Source organism: Schistocerca nitens, chromosome 2 (assembly GCF_023898315.1).
Source record: "Schistocerca nitens isolate TAMUIC-IGC-003100 chromosome 2, iqSchNite1.1, whole genome shotgun sequence".
Classification (NCBI taxonomy): Eukaryota; Metazoa; Arthropoda; class Insecta; order Orthoptera; family Acrididae; genus Schistocerca; species Schistocerca nitens.
The window spans coordinates 956285504-956300391 of record NC_064615.1 but is presented as its reverse complement, the minus strand read 5'-3'; the positions used below and the strand labels follow the sequence as shown (position 1 = coordinate 956300391).

General features: G+C 43.3%; 1 long non-coding RNA gene and 1 pseudogene across 1 annotated transcript in view; both read right to left on the bottom strand.

Moving 5' to 3' along the window:
* The window catches only part of LOC126234731 (uncharacterized), a 1127504-nt gene that overhangs the window by 391497 nt on the left and 721119 nt on the right, over positions 1-14888 (bottom strand). The window lies entirely within an intron of this gene.
* Positions 6454-6571, bottom strand: LOC126238664 (5S ribosomal RNA; annotated as a pseudogene).

Here is a 14888-nt window from a genome sequence, read left to right as displayed (position 1 = left end):
TCGGCTACAATATTCCAGGTCAGCTAATTACGGGAAAAGGGTAACCAACTGGTCGTTTTCGGATGTTTATACATGTCACCCTTTCTCATCGTCACCTCCATCCTTAGTAGTATAAGGGTACCATCATATTTTCATGAAAATACTTAGTCACGTGTATGCCAAACACGTCATGTGTATACCAAACTTTTTTGATTAAAAGAAGGGATCAGGACACATTCTGAGTCAAAGAAGAATCATGAAACTGTCATTGAAGAGAAATGTGAGGGGTAAAAATTGTAGAAGTGGTCTAAAGCTTGACTACAAGAAATAAGTTTAAATGTATGCAGAATGCGGTAGTTACTCAGACACGGAAAAGATTGAGTAGGATAGACTAGCGTCAAGAGAAGCATCAAATCTGTCTTCGGACTGAAGACAGCAACAAATAATGTGTAGTCTGATATATATATATATATATATATATATATATATATATATATATATATATATATATATATATATATAAACGAATAGTTGTATGATTCTTTGTTAAACTTCCGTGCGTTCCTATACTATTCCTACGGTTAGGGTGAAACAGTTAGTTATTGTGCCCATGCCCGCAAAAGTTCCTGTGGGGGGTAAGGATTATGTATCACTCATAGGGGTGAGCCCTAAAAGAGCGGGGATGGAATTGAAATTCAGGGACGTTTGGAGTAGTTTCAGTCAAGCGATTCGTTATTCGTATAAAAATATTGTTGGGGTGGTATATACCCACCTGTAAAGGTGGGGTTAGGGCCAGAAAAATATTCGATAGCGTCCGATGTTAGTATGAACTATATAAGCAATATTTTCCCAAATCGTAACAGTACCTCGTCATTAATTATATGACCTACATGTCTAATCTGCAGGATTATTTCTGAACACCACATTTCAAAAGATTTTATACTTGTGTCTGCACTACCTTTCTATCACGTCTCTCTTCCCTGTATAATTAGGATCCAAACTAATAATTTCAAATAGTTTCCCTAGCAACCTTCTCTTTTTCAGAAACGTTTTTCAGAGTATTGCCAGTCTCTCTTTTACATTCACTTTACATCGGTCATCGTCAGAGTTTTTCTCCCGAAATAGCAAAACTTATCCACCACTTTTAGCGTATAACTTGGTTTTAATTCTGCAAAACACTAACATTTTTGCCCTGCGATTGATTATGTTTATTTTGTAACCTCATTTTAAGATATTATCGATTCCCTTCAAGTAATCTTAAAAGTCTTTTGCCGAGGCTGATACAGTTAAAATGCCGTCGGCGAACGTTGAAGTTGTTATTTCATGCCACTGAACTTTAAATTCACACGAAAATATCGTCTCGGATTTGGAAGGCCGACACTTCCGGCTGATCCAGAGCGCTGCAGCGCCTTATCTCTGGCACTGAACACGTTTTACCGCCAATACGTTTACAGTTTCTACTTCGTTACTGCTACGCCAACCACGACCGTACTTACGTTGAAATTGAGGTCTTTGGTACACTTCCTGCCACTTACGCGTCAAAAGACTATCGGTTTTACCAAGTCGTGCTGTCTCCGGCACAGTAAAAATTTAAAGATCGATTAAAACGGTTTCATCTCGATAGCACAGCCGTAATAATCGTTTGACAGCAATCGCGGTGAACGGCAGCCGTGCTCGGAGCCGCCTGGTAAAAGTTCGCTGGCGTATCCCGGTCTGAGTCCCTCGCCTGTCGAAAGTCGCTCTGGATCATTGGTGCGAGGTAATGGAACCTGAAGGTCTGACCGCTCGTTAAGGCAAATTCAGCTGGCACGCGCCTCTGTACCGGACGCAGAAGGAGTGTAGCGGACGTAGTTGTCCCTACTTCTGCAATGGTGCACAATGGTGGCAGAATGTTGATAAGGCTACGCCCATTCTGATAGTAATCTAATGTCCAGCAGAAGAGGCTCCGAACTGTGGTTGTCTCTATCATAAATTGCTCGGCACAGAGTCAGCCAGCACTCGGCTGCTAGCGAGAGTAATATATAGAGCAGCTATAAACAGTTCGAAAAGCTCCTAAGTTGTAGGGTAAACTCTGCTGAGAGAGATAATTGTTCAAAAAAAATTAAATACGTTGGGTCGTTTCCGAGATAATTAGCATTGAAGCTAGCAATCAGACCATGTTGCCCGCGAATTCAAGCGACGCATCAGAGATTATGTCCCCAAACATGGTCTTCGTTTGGTTTCGTAAAACCTAAACCCGAGCCAAAAGTCGAGCAGTCCCGTGCGCTATCATCTACGCTATGAGAACACCTGACACTAATTTGTATCTGGCGGGCCACCAATCTCTTCAACTTACACCCTACGACCTTAGTTACTTGCTAGCCCAATTTTTCCAATCAATCGACAGTTTTTACTCTCTACATGTCCTTATCGAGCCATGGTGGCTATTCCCCGACGTCTTAACACATATCCTATCATCCTGTCCCTTCTTCTCGTCATTGTTTCTTTTTTCTCCGATTCTACGGAAAAGCTTCTCAATTCTTATCAGTCCACCTGATTTTTTCAAAATTCTTCTGCAGCGTCACATCTCAGTCTCTTCGATTCTTTTCTGTTTCCGTTTTCCCACTGTCCATAATCACTACCACGTAATGGTGTGCTCCAAACGTAAATTCTCAAAAATTTTCATTCAGATTAAGGACTTGGCCAGGAATGCCCTCTTTGCTGTTCTAGTCTACTTTTTATGTCTTCCTTGCTTCGTCTGTCGAGGGTTATTTTGTTTTCAATGTAGCCTACCAGACTTACTTACCTTCGTCTACTTCGTGATCGCCAGTTTTTATGTTAAGTTTCTCGCTGTTCTCATTTCTGCTACTTGTCGTTACCTTGGTGTTTGCTCTTTGTTCTCAATCCACATTCTGTACCCTTTAGACTTCTCATCCCATTCAAGCTATCCTGCAGTTCTCCGTCACCACCACTGAGCAATGTCATCAGCGAATCTCATCACTGATATCGTTTCACTCTGAACTTTAAGCCCACTCTCGAACCTTCCATATATATACATCACTCCATCATCGATGCAGAGATTGAACAATGACTGTGAAATAATGCGTCCCTGTTTGCACCCCTTTCGATCAGAGCACTCCGTTCTTGGTCTTCTATTGTAATTATTCTCTTAGAACATTTTTTTTCAGATTTTCGAAAATGTTGCACCATTATACTGTCTCGGAAGCTTTTCCTATGTCGACAGACCTCTGCGTATGTCTTTGAGTTTTCTTCAGCCTTGCTTCCCTTATCAAACGCAACGTAAGAACTGCCTCTCTCGTGCCTTTACCACTCACACATGACGAACTGATTCTCTTCTAACACATCGTTTTCTTTTATATTCTTCTGTATATTATTCTTGTCGGAAGCTTGGATGAATAGCGGTTAAGCTGATTGTGCGATAGTTCTGGCACTTATCTGCCTTTGATATCTTTGGATTTTTGTGATTGAGATTTTTCCACAAGTGGTTCAAATGGCTCTGAGCACTATGGGACTTAACTTCTAAGGTCATCAGTCCCCTAGAACTTAGAACTACTTAAACCTAAGTAACCTAAGGACATCACACACATCCATGCCCGAGGCAGGATTCGAACCTACGACCGTAGCGATCGCGCGGTTCCAGACTATAGCGCCTAGAACCGCTCGGCCACCCCGGCCGGCATTTTTTATTTTTATTTTTTTCCACAACTGAGGCGGTGCGTCACCAGTCTCATAGATTCTACGCACCAACTAGAATAATCGTTTGTTTGCCACTTCCCCTAGTAATTTTACAAACTCCCATGTACCTAATCAAAGTGCCTTATTTGACATCAAATCTTCCAGAGCTCTTTTAAATTCCGATTCTAATACTGGATTCCCTATCTCTTCTGTACATACTCCAATTTCTTTTTACATCGCGTCTTCAGGTAAGTCCTCTGCCCGCAGAGGCCTTCAGTGTACTTTTCCCACTTACTGGTTCTCTCCCTTGTCTTTAATAGCGGAATTACCACTACACTCTTAATATTATCACCCTTGCTTTTAATTTTATCGAATATTTGACTTCTATACACGCTGCAACAGTCCTACCGACGATCATTTATTTTTCGATTTTTCCAGCATGCAGCCTGAAACCATTTTGCCTTGACTGCTCTCAACTTCCTATACATTTCACTCGTAAGTGATTATATTGCTACATTCCTCTTTTGTACTTCCTTCTTTCAATGAGTAGGTGAGATATTTCTTCTGTTACCCAAGGTTTCTTCGCAGTTACAATCCTTATTATCATTATTGTCTGTCAAGCATCTCTGATTGTCCATTTTAGAAATACCTTCTCCTCTTCATTTGAATTGCCTTCTGTAGTACTCCATACCGGAGAACCTACCTCCTTAGCGCACCTCAAACAGGTGTCATCATTCCTCACTACTTCAATATCCTACTTCCTTTCTCACTGATTCTTCTGTACAATTCTCGCATTCTTCAGTTTACTCTTCAGCAATAATAAATTCTGATCTGAGTCTATACCTGCACCTTGGTATGCTTCACAATCCGGTATCTGATTTCATGATATTTTTCTGGGCATGATTAACCCAGATGGTTACTTCTCGTGTCTCTAGATCTTTTCCAAATATGCTTCCATCTTTTGTGATTCTTCAACGGAGTATTCGCGATTACTATTCGAAATTTATTGTATAACTCAATCTTTCTCCTATCTCTTTTTTTACTGTCAAGCTCATATCTTTCCGTAATCCATTCCTATATCCCTTCCACTACAATTACATTTCACTGCCCCATGATTATTAGCTTTTCATCTGCCTTTATATACTGGATTTCCTGTTCAGTATCCTTATATACTTTCTCACTGTCATCTTCCCGTGCTCGAGATGTTGGCGTGTCAACACGGGTTATCGTTATCGGTGATGGTATCCTGTCGAATCTGATGAGGACACTTACAATAGCACGGCACATCGCCTTAACGCATCACCAGTGGATATATTACTTGTCTGATGATGGTCTATGTATGTCTGAAACTGGTCACCATACCATGTTGTTAAAGTCGCGGTCTTGTCTGATGCAGCTCCCCATGCTATTCTATCCTATGAGAGCCTCTTCATCTCCGAATAACTACTGCAGCATAAATCCTTCTGAATCTGCTTATTGTTTTCATCTCTTGGTCTCCCCTATGATTTTTACCCTCCATGCTTCCCTCCAGTACTAAATTGGTGATCTCCTGATGTCTCAGAACGTGTACTACCAACTGATCCCTTCTTCTTATTAAGTTGTGCCACAAATTCCTCTCCTTCCACTCCTGCTCTGTACTCCTCAATAGCTACGTGATCCACCCATGTAATCTTCAGCATTTTTCTGTAGTACCATTTTTCGAAAGCTTCTGTTATCGAACATGTTTCACTTCTACACAGGCTACACTCCACACAAATACTTTCAGAAATGAATTCCTGACAAATCTATACTCGATGTTAACAAATTTCTCTTCATCAGAAACGTTCTAAATTTTACATCCTCTCTAATGCGACCATCATCAGTTATTTTGCTTCTCAGACAGCAAAACTCATCTAATATTCTAAGTGTCTCATTTCCTAATCTAATTCCCTCAGCATCACCTGATTTAATTCGACTACATTCCATTATCCTCATTTTGCTTTTGTTGATGTTCGTCTTATATCCTCCTTTCATGACAAAGTCCATTCCGTTCAACTGCTCTACGGGGTCCTTTGCCGTCTCTGACAGAATTACGACGTCGTCGACAAATCTCAAAGTTTTTATTTCTTCTCCGTGGATTTTAACTCTTATTCCAAATTTTTCTTTTGTTTCCTTTACTGCTTGCTCTATATACAGATTGAATAATTGTCTCACTCCCTTCCCAATCACTGCTTCCCTTTCGTGCCCCTCGACTCTCATAACTGTCATTTGGTTTCTGTACAAACAGTAATTAGCCTTTTCCCTTCCTGTATTTTAACCCTGCCACCTTCAGAATTTGAAAGAGTCAACATTGTCAAAAGCTTTCTCTAAGTCTACAAGTGCTAGAAACGTAGGTTTGACTTTCCTTAACCTATCTTCTAAGATAAATCGTAGGGTCTGTTCGCCTCGCGTGTTCCAAAATTTCTACGTAATGCAAACTGATCTTCCCTAAGGTCGGCATCTACTAGTTTTTCCATTCGTCTGTAAATAATACGTGTTAGTATTTTGCAACTATGACTTATCAAACTGATAGTTCGGTAATTTTCACACCTGTCAACACCTGTTTTCTTTGGGATTAAGCACTCCGTCTTCAAGCCACAAGTGGCCCAACGGGACCATCCGACCGCCGTGTCATCCTCAGCTGAGGATGCGGATAGGAGGTGTGTGAGGTCAGCACACCGCTCTCCCGGTCGTTGTGATGGTTTTCTTTGACCGGAGCCGCTACTATTCGGTCGAGTTGCTCCTCATTTGGCATCACGAGGCTGAGTGCACCCCGAAAAATGGCAACAGCGTATGGCGGCCCGGAGGGTCACCCATCCAAGTGCCGGCCACGCCCGACAGCGTTTAACTTCGGTGATCTGACGGGAACCGGTGTATCCACTGCGGCAAGGCCGTTGCCTTCTTTGGGATTGGAATTATTACATTATTCTTGAAGTCTGAAGGTATTTCGCCTTGCTCTCATATCTTGCTCACCAAATGGAAGAAGTATGTCATGATTGGCGCATCCAAGGCTGTCAGTAGTTCTAATGGAATGTTGTCTACTCCCCGGGTCTTGTTTCGACTTATGTCTTCCAGTGCTCTGTCAAATTCTTCACGCAATATCGAATCTCCCATTTCATCTTTATCTATGTCCTCTTCCATTTCCATAATATTGCCCTCAAGTACATCGCCCTTGTACAGACCCTCTGTATACACCCTCCACCGTTCTGCTTTCCTTTCTTTGCTTAGGACTGGTTTTCCATCTGAACTCGTGATATTCATAAACGTGCTTCTCTTTTCTCCAAAGATTAATTTTCCTTTAGGCAGTACCCATCTTACCCCTTGTGATACATGCTTGTCGTCTAGGCATCCCTGCTTAGCCATTTTGCATTTCCTGTCGATCTCATTTTTGAGGCGTTAGTATTCCGTTTCGCCTGATTCATTTACTGAATTTTTTTTATATTTTCCTTTCATCAATTAAATTCAACATCTCTTCTGTTGTCCACGGATTTTTACTAGCTCTCATCCTTTTACCTACTTGATTATCTGCTGCCTTAACTGTTTCGTCTCTCAAAGCTACCCATTCTTCTTCTACCGTATTTCTTTCCCTGTTCTTGTCAATCGTTCTCTAATGCTCTCTCAAACTCTCAGGAACTTCTGCTTCTTTTACTTTATCCAGGCCCCATCTTCTTAAATTCTTGCCTTTTTGTAAATTCTTCAGTTTTAGTCTACAGTTCATAAGCAATAAATTGTGGTCAGAGTCCACATCTGCCCCCGGAAACGTCTTAGAATTTAAAACCTGGTTCCTAAATCTGCCTTTCCATCATATAATCTATCTGAAATTTTCCAGTATCACCAGTCCTCTTCCACGTATACAACCTTGTTTCACGATTCTTGAACCAAGTGTTAGCTATGATCAAGTTATGCTCTGCGCCAAATTCTACCAGGCGACTTCCTCTTAATTCCTTACCCCCAGTCCACATTCACCTACTACTCTTCCTTTTCCTACTATCAAATTCCAGTCCCCAATGACTATTAAATTTTCGTCTCCCTTAACTATCTGAGCAATTTCTTTTACCACATCAATCTCTTCGTCATCTGTGGAGCTAGTTGGCGTTTAAACCAGTACTATTGTGGTAGGCGTGGGCTTCGTGTCTGTCTTGGCTACAATAATGCGTTCACTGTGCTGTTCGTAGTAACTTATCCGTGTTCCTATTTTTTTGTTCATTATTAAACCTACTCCTGCATTAGTTAATTTCGTATTTATAGCCCTGTATTCACCTGACCAGAAGTATTGTTCCTCCTACCACCGAACTTCAGTAATTCCGAGTATATCTTTCACCTACACATTTCCCTTTTTAAATTTACTAACCTCCCTGCCCGATTAAGGGATCTGACGTTCCACGCTCCGGTCCGTAGAGCGCCAGATTTGTTACTACTGATGACGACGTCCTTCTGAGTAGTCACCGCCCGGAGATCCGAATGGAGGACTATTTTACTTCCGGAATATTTTACCCAAGAAGACGCCGTCATCATTTAACCATACAGTACAGTTGCATGCCATCGGGAAAAATTATGAGTGTAGTTTCCTCTTGCTTTCAGCCATTCGTAGTACCAGCACAGCAAGGCCGATTTGGTTGATGTTACAAAGCCAGATCAGTCAGTCATCCAGACTGTTGCCCCTGCAGCTACTGAAAAGGCTGCTGCCCCTCTTCAGGAACCACACATTTGTCTGGCCTCTCAGCAGTCAACCGTCCTTTGTGATTGCACCTATGCACCAACAGTAAGGCTATCTGCATCGCTGTGGCACGCAGACCTCCCCCCCCCCCCCCCCCCCAATGGTAAGGTACATTGTTCAACATAAAAAAGTCATGTACTATCTGGATAGATTGCTTTTGTTGCATTACGATACGAGAGAGCTAACATTCCATATATGGGCTTAAAATATCTACAAACTCCAGGAAAAAATCAGTATACCCTTTCAGAGGTGTCCAGTTCAATCAGGACAGTACACTTGGAGTACTTGGAATTGCAAAGGCAGTTTTGAGGTACCAGTTATCGACCAATGCCGAAACACCCGCATTACTACCTGGTGTAGCCTCGACGAACGACAATGCACGCGCTGTCTCTGGCATCAAGTCTGTCATGTAGATAGCGAATACTGTCCTCCGATACGTTATTCTAGACTTGATCGACCTATTCACGTAGTTCTGTAAGAGGTGTTCGATGACAAGTCGCATGAGTCACTTGTCGTCCCATCATACTCCTCACATGCTCGCTTCGTGTCAAGATTATGATGGCCAGGGAAGTTGCTATGCGTCTTGCACAGCACCCTGGGTTTCTCGGCCAGAGTGTGGGTGAATATTATCCTCTTCGAACAACACATCATCTTCCCGTCCCAAGAAAGGCAAAAAGTTGTCTTACGACATTCTGCAAGTAAAGAGCGCTGGTTAGCGTCCCCTCCAGAAAAACCAAAGATGAACGACTGTTGTACCTCATTCCACTCCAGATCATAACGTGTGGGGCGGGACCAGTGTGCCAATAAGACGGCTCCCACCAAATCTGTATATGGAAACGACTATCAGTTGCGTGCAGACGGATCTGCTTTCATTGTTGAAGACCACGATACGCCATTCCATCATCCAAGTGGCCCTCTGACGGCACCAGTCAAGCCGTGCACCTCGATGCTGCGGCATGAGCGGAAAGCCGGTTAGAGAAGTGCGTGGCCATAGGTCCACAGCTAATAGCCTGTTTGCAACAGTTCGTGTTGACACGTCTGTTTCACTAGCCCTCTTACTTGTGCAGTGGCAGCTGTACAATATGCCACTACTACCTCACAATACGACGATCCTGGCTGGTGTCGGTGCTGCGTGGACGTCCAGAACCTTGTCTACGGGTGTGAGAACTTTCTCGTGACCACTGATAACAGCGTCTAATATGCGTGGAAATTCTCCGAAAGGACCAACCCATCACCACCCCAACCATTATCAGTAGACCTACTATCCCACATGTGGCGTATGCTGTCATCGGATAAAAATCGACATCGTCTTTCTAGGTGTACTAATTCTCCTTCCGGTGAAATAAAGAGGGGAAAGCCGTTTCTGATGACAGCTTGTTAGTCAAGCGATGATCATCTAATACCCAATGTCATCAAAAGCATCCGGACACCTCCAAAAACTTACGTTTTTCATATTAGGTGCATGGTGCTGCCACCTATTGCCAGGTACTCCATATCAGCCACCTCAGTGGTCATTAGACACCATGAGAGAGCAGAATGGGGCGCTTTGCGAAACTCCCGGAATTCGAACATGGTCAGGTGATTGGGTGTCACTTGTGTCATACATCTGTATGCGAGATTTCCACACTCCTAAACACCCTTAAGTTCACTATTTCCTATGTGATAGTTAAGAGGAAACGTGAAGGGGCATGTACAGCATAAAAGCGTACAGGTCGACCTCGTCTGTTGACTGATAGAGACCGCCGACAGTTAAAGAGGCTTGTAATATGTAATAGGAAGACATGCAGCTGCTCATAAGCCACACATCACGCCGGTAAATGCCAAACGACGCCTCGCTTTGTGTAAGTAGCGTAAAAATTGGACGATTGAATAGTGGAAAAACGTTGTGTGGAGTCAATCACGGTACACAATTTAGCGATGCGATGGCATGGTGTGGGTATGGCGAATGCCCGGTGAACATCATCTGCCAGCGTGTGTAGTGCCAACAGTAAAATTCGGAGGCCGTGGTGTTATAGTGTGGTGGTGTTTTTCATGGGTGGGGGGGGGGGGGGGGAGGGGTGGCGAGCCTTGCTCCCTATGTTGTTATGCTTGGAACTATCACAGCACAGGCCTACATTCATGCTTTTAGCACCTTCTTGCTACCCACTGTTCAAGAGCAATTCGGGGACGGCGATTCCATCTTTCAACACGACCGAGCACCTGTTCATAATGCACGGCCTGTGGTGGAGTGGTTACACGACAATAACATCCCTGTAATGGAGTCACCTGCACAGAATCCTGACCTGAATCCTGCAGAACACCTTTGGGATTTTTTGGAACGCCGACTTCGTGCCAAACCTCAACGACCAACATCAGTACCTCTCCTCAGTGCAGCGCTCCATGGAGAATGGGCTGCCATTCCCCAAGAAACCTTCCAGCACCTGATTGAACGTATGTCTGTGAGAGTGGAAGCTACCATCAAGGCTAAGGGTGGGCCAACACCATATGGAATTCCAACATTACCGATGTAGGGCGCCACGTACTTGTAAGTCATTTTCAGCCAGGTGTCCGGATACTTTTGATCAGATAGTGTATGTACGGCAGTATTTTGAATTGTAATTACAGTATGTAATGGACACGTTTGTAAACCTGACTAAGCAAGCAGAGCTTGAAGAAAACTCTTTTCCTTCCACTCTAAACAACTTAGCTGACATTTTAACTTTTTGTTGCAGTATCTGGCCAGTTAAAGGCGACTCGTTTTTTTTTAAGTCGAATGTTTTCAGTGGTTTATTATGAGGATATTTCACATCTTGCTCCAAAAACTTTGGGTTAGACTTCACCTATCCTGAAACGCTGAAACGGTGGAAACAACGAGTCTGTAATTGGCTGCCACAGTTTTAAGTAAACTACCTATTCAGTGTGACTGATAGCAGCTACTTTTATCATCGAAAGTAATCACACGCTTTCGTTTAATCTCCATAACACAAAAATGCGCACGCAAAGGAAGGGAACAACCACTGGAATGTACTATTGTTGGCAGCGCAGCTTAGTTTAGACTGGCAAGTAGGTGGGTGGGGCAGCCGTTGACATTTCTCCGCTAAACGCACTGCAACGCGCGCTCGCCTCAAGCTATTTTCGTGGTTGATCCGACTTCGGTTAACCAGGGTTTTATGTATAAAGCTTTTCAAAGACTGCTCTAAATTTATTTCAATATACAATATCTATCCAGGGATTGTCTAAAAATTACATTCACGTACACACGTTGCCAAGGCGTTAACGAGTCCGTGACGGCAATACAAGAAAATATGACCTCAGGATGAAGTGCATTCTCTAAAGGGTGATCTGTTATTAGAATAAATTTTGCAACAGTCTTGGAAAAAATTACGGAAAATAATCCAGAGATAGTGATCTTTCTGGTCGCTGGGACGTGACAATAACGTTGCTCTTTGCCCAGTTTTCATTTGACGCAACACATAGAAGCCTACGTTTTGCCAACTACTTTGTTTGCATTGGGCGAAATAGTTGCGTGTTTCGTCCGGAGCGTGGCCTGTAACATGGAAGAAATTCGAGACATCGCTCCTTCTGTAATGGAACACATCTGCAATTGTCTACACTGCATCACGCACTCCGCAGTCTCACAAAACACAGATTCATTAAAAGCCATTCAATCCAGATTATCGGTCACTTCGCCTTATCAATGGTACTTCATGGCAGCAAAGTCGTGTAATCAACTTTTCTTACACTGCTGCACGCTTCAGCAAGAGAGAAGGAATTGATAAGCATGAAGGTACAGCAACGTCACCGTAATCAGACTCAAGATGCTCTCAAAAGTACAATAAGATGGAAGGCGGTACCACTGACTTACCTAAAATTACCAGACCGCTCATTGCCGCTAGTGCAGCGTTCCCATATTAAACCCCGCATCTGCAGCACAACACTGTGTTTGTACGTAGTAAACGATGTCAAAATCTGATAAATAGTTGCATACACAGTCACTGAACACATGCAAATGACGTTCATAAGGACTCTGTACACATGTTAGAAACAAGCGTGAAAACTAAATCGCTAGTCAGAGTTATATTAGAGACCACAAGTATTCAAGTCCTAACAAGGGAAGGAAAGGTGCATTAAAACTGTAGAAAGGATGGTAGATAAAACTTTGCCATAAAAAGTTATATTAAAAACTGAAACATAAGAATCGAAAGTGAAAGGATAAGAAAACTGTCTCACTATTTGCTACTTCCTAAGTTTTGCGCAACTATCTTGAATCGATAATTTGCGTCTTTTTCTCTCCTACTAATAAGAAACGAACAATACGTTCTTGAACAGGTGTCTATTACTTCCCTCGTTTCGATGTAGACCATGTACAGAAAACTAAGAACCTACATTCATTAAAGAGAGATATGATTACTCAGTTGGAGGTGCAAATAAACATCCATTTATTTTCTACTTCTGTTTCCTTCTTTTGACCCTCATAATCTACAGATCACTACGCTATTATTCATTTCCGTCCCTGCAAACGTTGGTTTAAGTTTGGGAACAGTAGTCCAACTTCTTCACTTCGACGTGGTATGAAATGAAATGATCATGTGGAGTTGGTGGGCGGGAAGCCCCAGCCGGGGAAACTCGGCCGCCAGGTTTGCAAGCCTTACTTCAGGTGACGCCACATTGGGCCATCTATGCGTCGGTGATGATGATAAAGGATGAGAAGGACGACACAACACCTAGTACACGAACGCAGAGAAATCTCCTAGCCCGCCTACAATCGAACTCGGGCCCAATGCAATGATGGGCAAACACGTTACCACTCAGCTAAGCAGGTGGACAACGTAGTATGAGATTCGACGGTGTAGCTCTGATAACAGCGGGGCCTCGATTTGCAAAGTATGCAACCCGCTACATTTGACTCGTACTCACTCCATTCCTGATCTTTAATAAACCAGGATTTCAAATGGCATATTACAGCTTGATAAAGTAAGACCACACGCCACAGTTCTGAATCTGCATCTGCGTGCATATTCCGCAAGGCACAATGCTGTGCTTGGGGGAGGGTACCCTGTACCACAACTAGTCATTTTCTTTCCTGTTCCACTCGCAAACAGACCGTGGGAAACAACGATTGTCTCTATGCCTCCGAACGTCCCCTACTTTTCTTATCATCTTCGTCCTTACACAGAATGTACATTCGCAGCAGAAGGATCATTCCGTAGCCACCTTCAAACACCGGATCTCTAAATTTTCTCAGTTTTGCTCCTTGACAAGAACGTCGCATTCCCAACTGTGTTGCTGATGCATCTTTGTAATACGAGGTGTGTTTTTTAAGTAAGGTCCGTTTCAACGTAAGTACACGACGAAATATTATTTCAAAAAAGTAAATTTATTTTCAGAAAGTACAGACTTTGCTTTACTTTTCGACATAGTTGCCAAATTTGTTGAAACGTGTATCATACCTCTCAACCAATTTTAAAATACCCTCTTCGTAAGGACTTGCCGCCTGCTCCGATAACCAAGAGTTCACTACCGTTTTCACGTCGTCGTCATCATTGTAACGGTTGCCACTGAGGTGTTGTTTGATATGGAGGAACAGATGGCAATCGCTCGGCGCAAGATCAGGGCTGTAGGGTGTGTTGTGACTTGGCAAGACAGCCAAGCCACTATGAGGTGAAGCCGAAAGGCACGCGTTAAAGCTCACGCAGGCTGGCGTGAGGTCTGGAAAATGACAAGGTCTTTATAGTAGCAAAAATAGTACGTAGCTTCTGGAATACTTAACTTTAGTCCATAATTGGTGAACATCTGTCTGACGGTACATGCATCACAAGATAAATAGCAAATGATAATGGCGCCTTGCTAGGTCGTAGCAAATCACGTAGCTGAAGGCTATGCTAACTATCGTCTCGGCAAATGAGAGCGTAATTTGTCAGTGAACCATCGCTAGCAAAGTCGGCTGTACAACTGGGACGAGTGCTAGGAAGTCTCTCTGTAGACCTGCCGTGTGGCGACGCTCGGTCTGCAATCACTGATAGTGGCGACACCGCGGGTCCGACGTATACTACCGGACCGCGGCCGATTTAAAGGCTACCACCTAGCAAGTGTGGTGTCTGGCGGTGACACCACAGGGTGGGTGGTCTACAACTTCCCAGCTAAAACTGTCCAACAAATCGCGGGGCTGACCTGCAGTGTGAGGTCTTACATTGTCATGGAGAAGGACAATTCCATTTGTCAGCACGCTACGTCTTTTGTTTTGAATCGCTCTGCGTAGCTTTCTCAGGATTTGGCAGTATGCTTCAGCATTGATAGTGATTCCTCGTTGCATGAAGTCGACCAAACAAACACCATGCCTATCCCAAAACACCGACGCCATAATTTTGCTCTGGGACAGAGTCTGTTTGGGCCTTCACCTTTACAGGCGAGTGTGTGTGTGTCTCCATTCCATGCTCTGTTGCTTCGATTCGGGCGTGATATGCGAAACACATGTTCCGTCTCCAGTTACGACCTGACTCAAGAAGCCGTCACCTTCTTC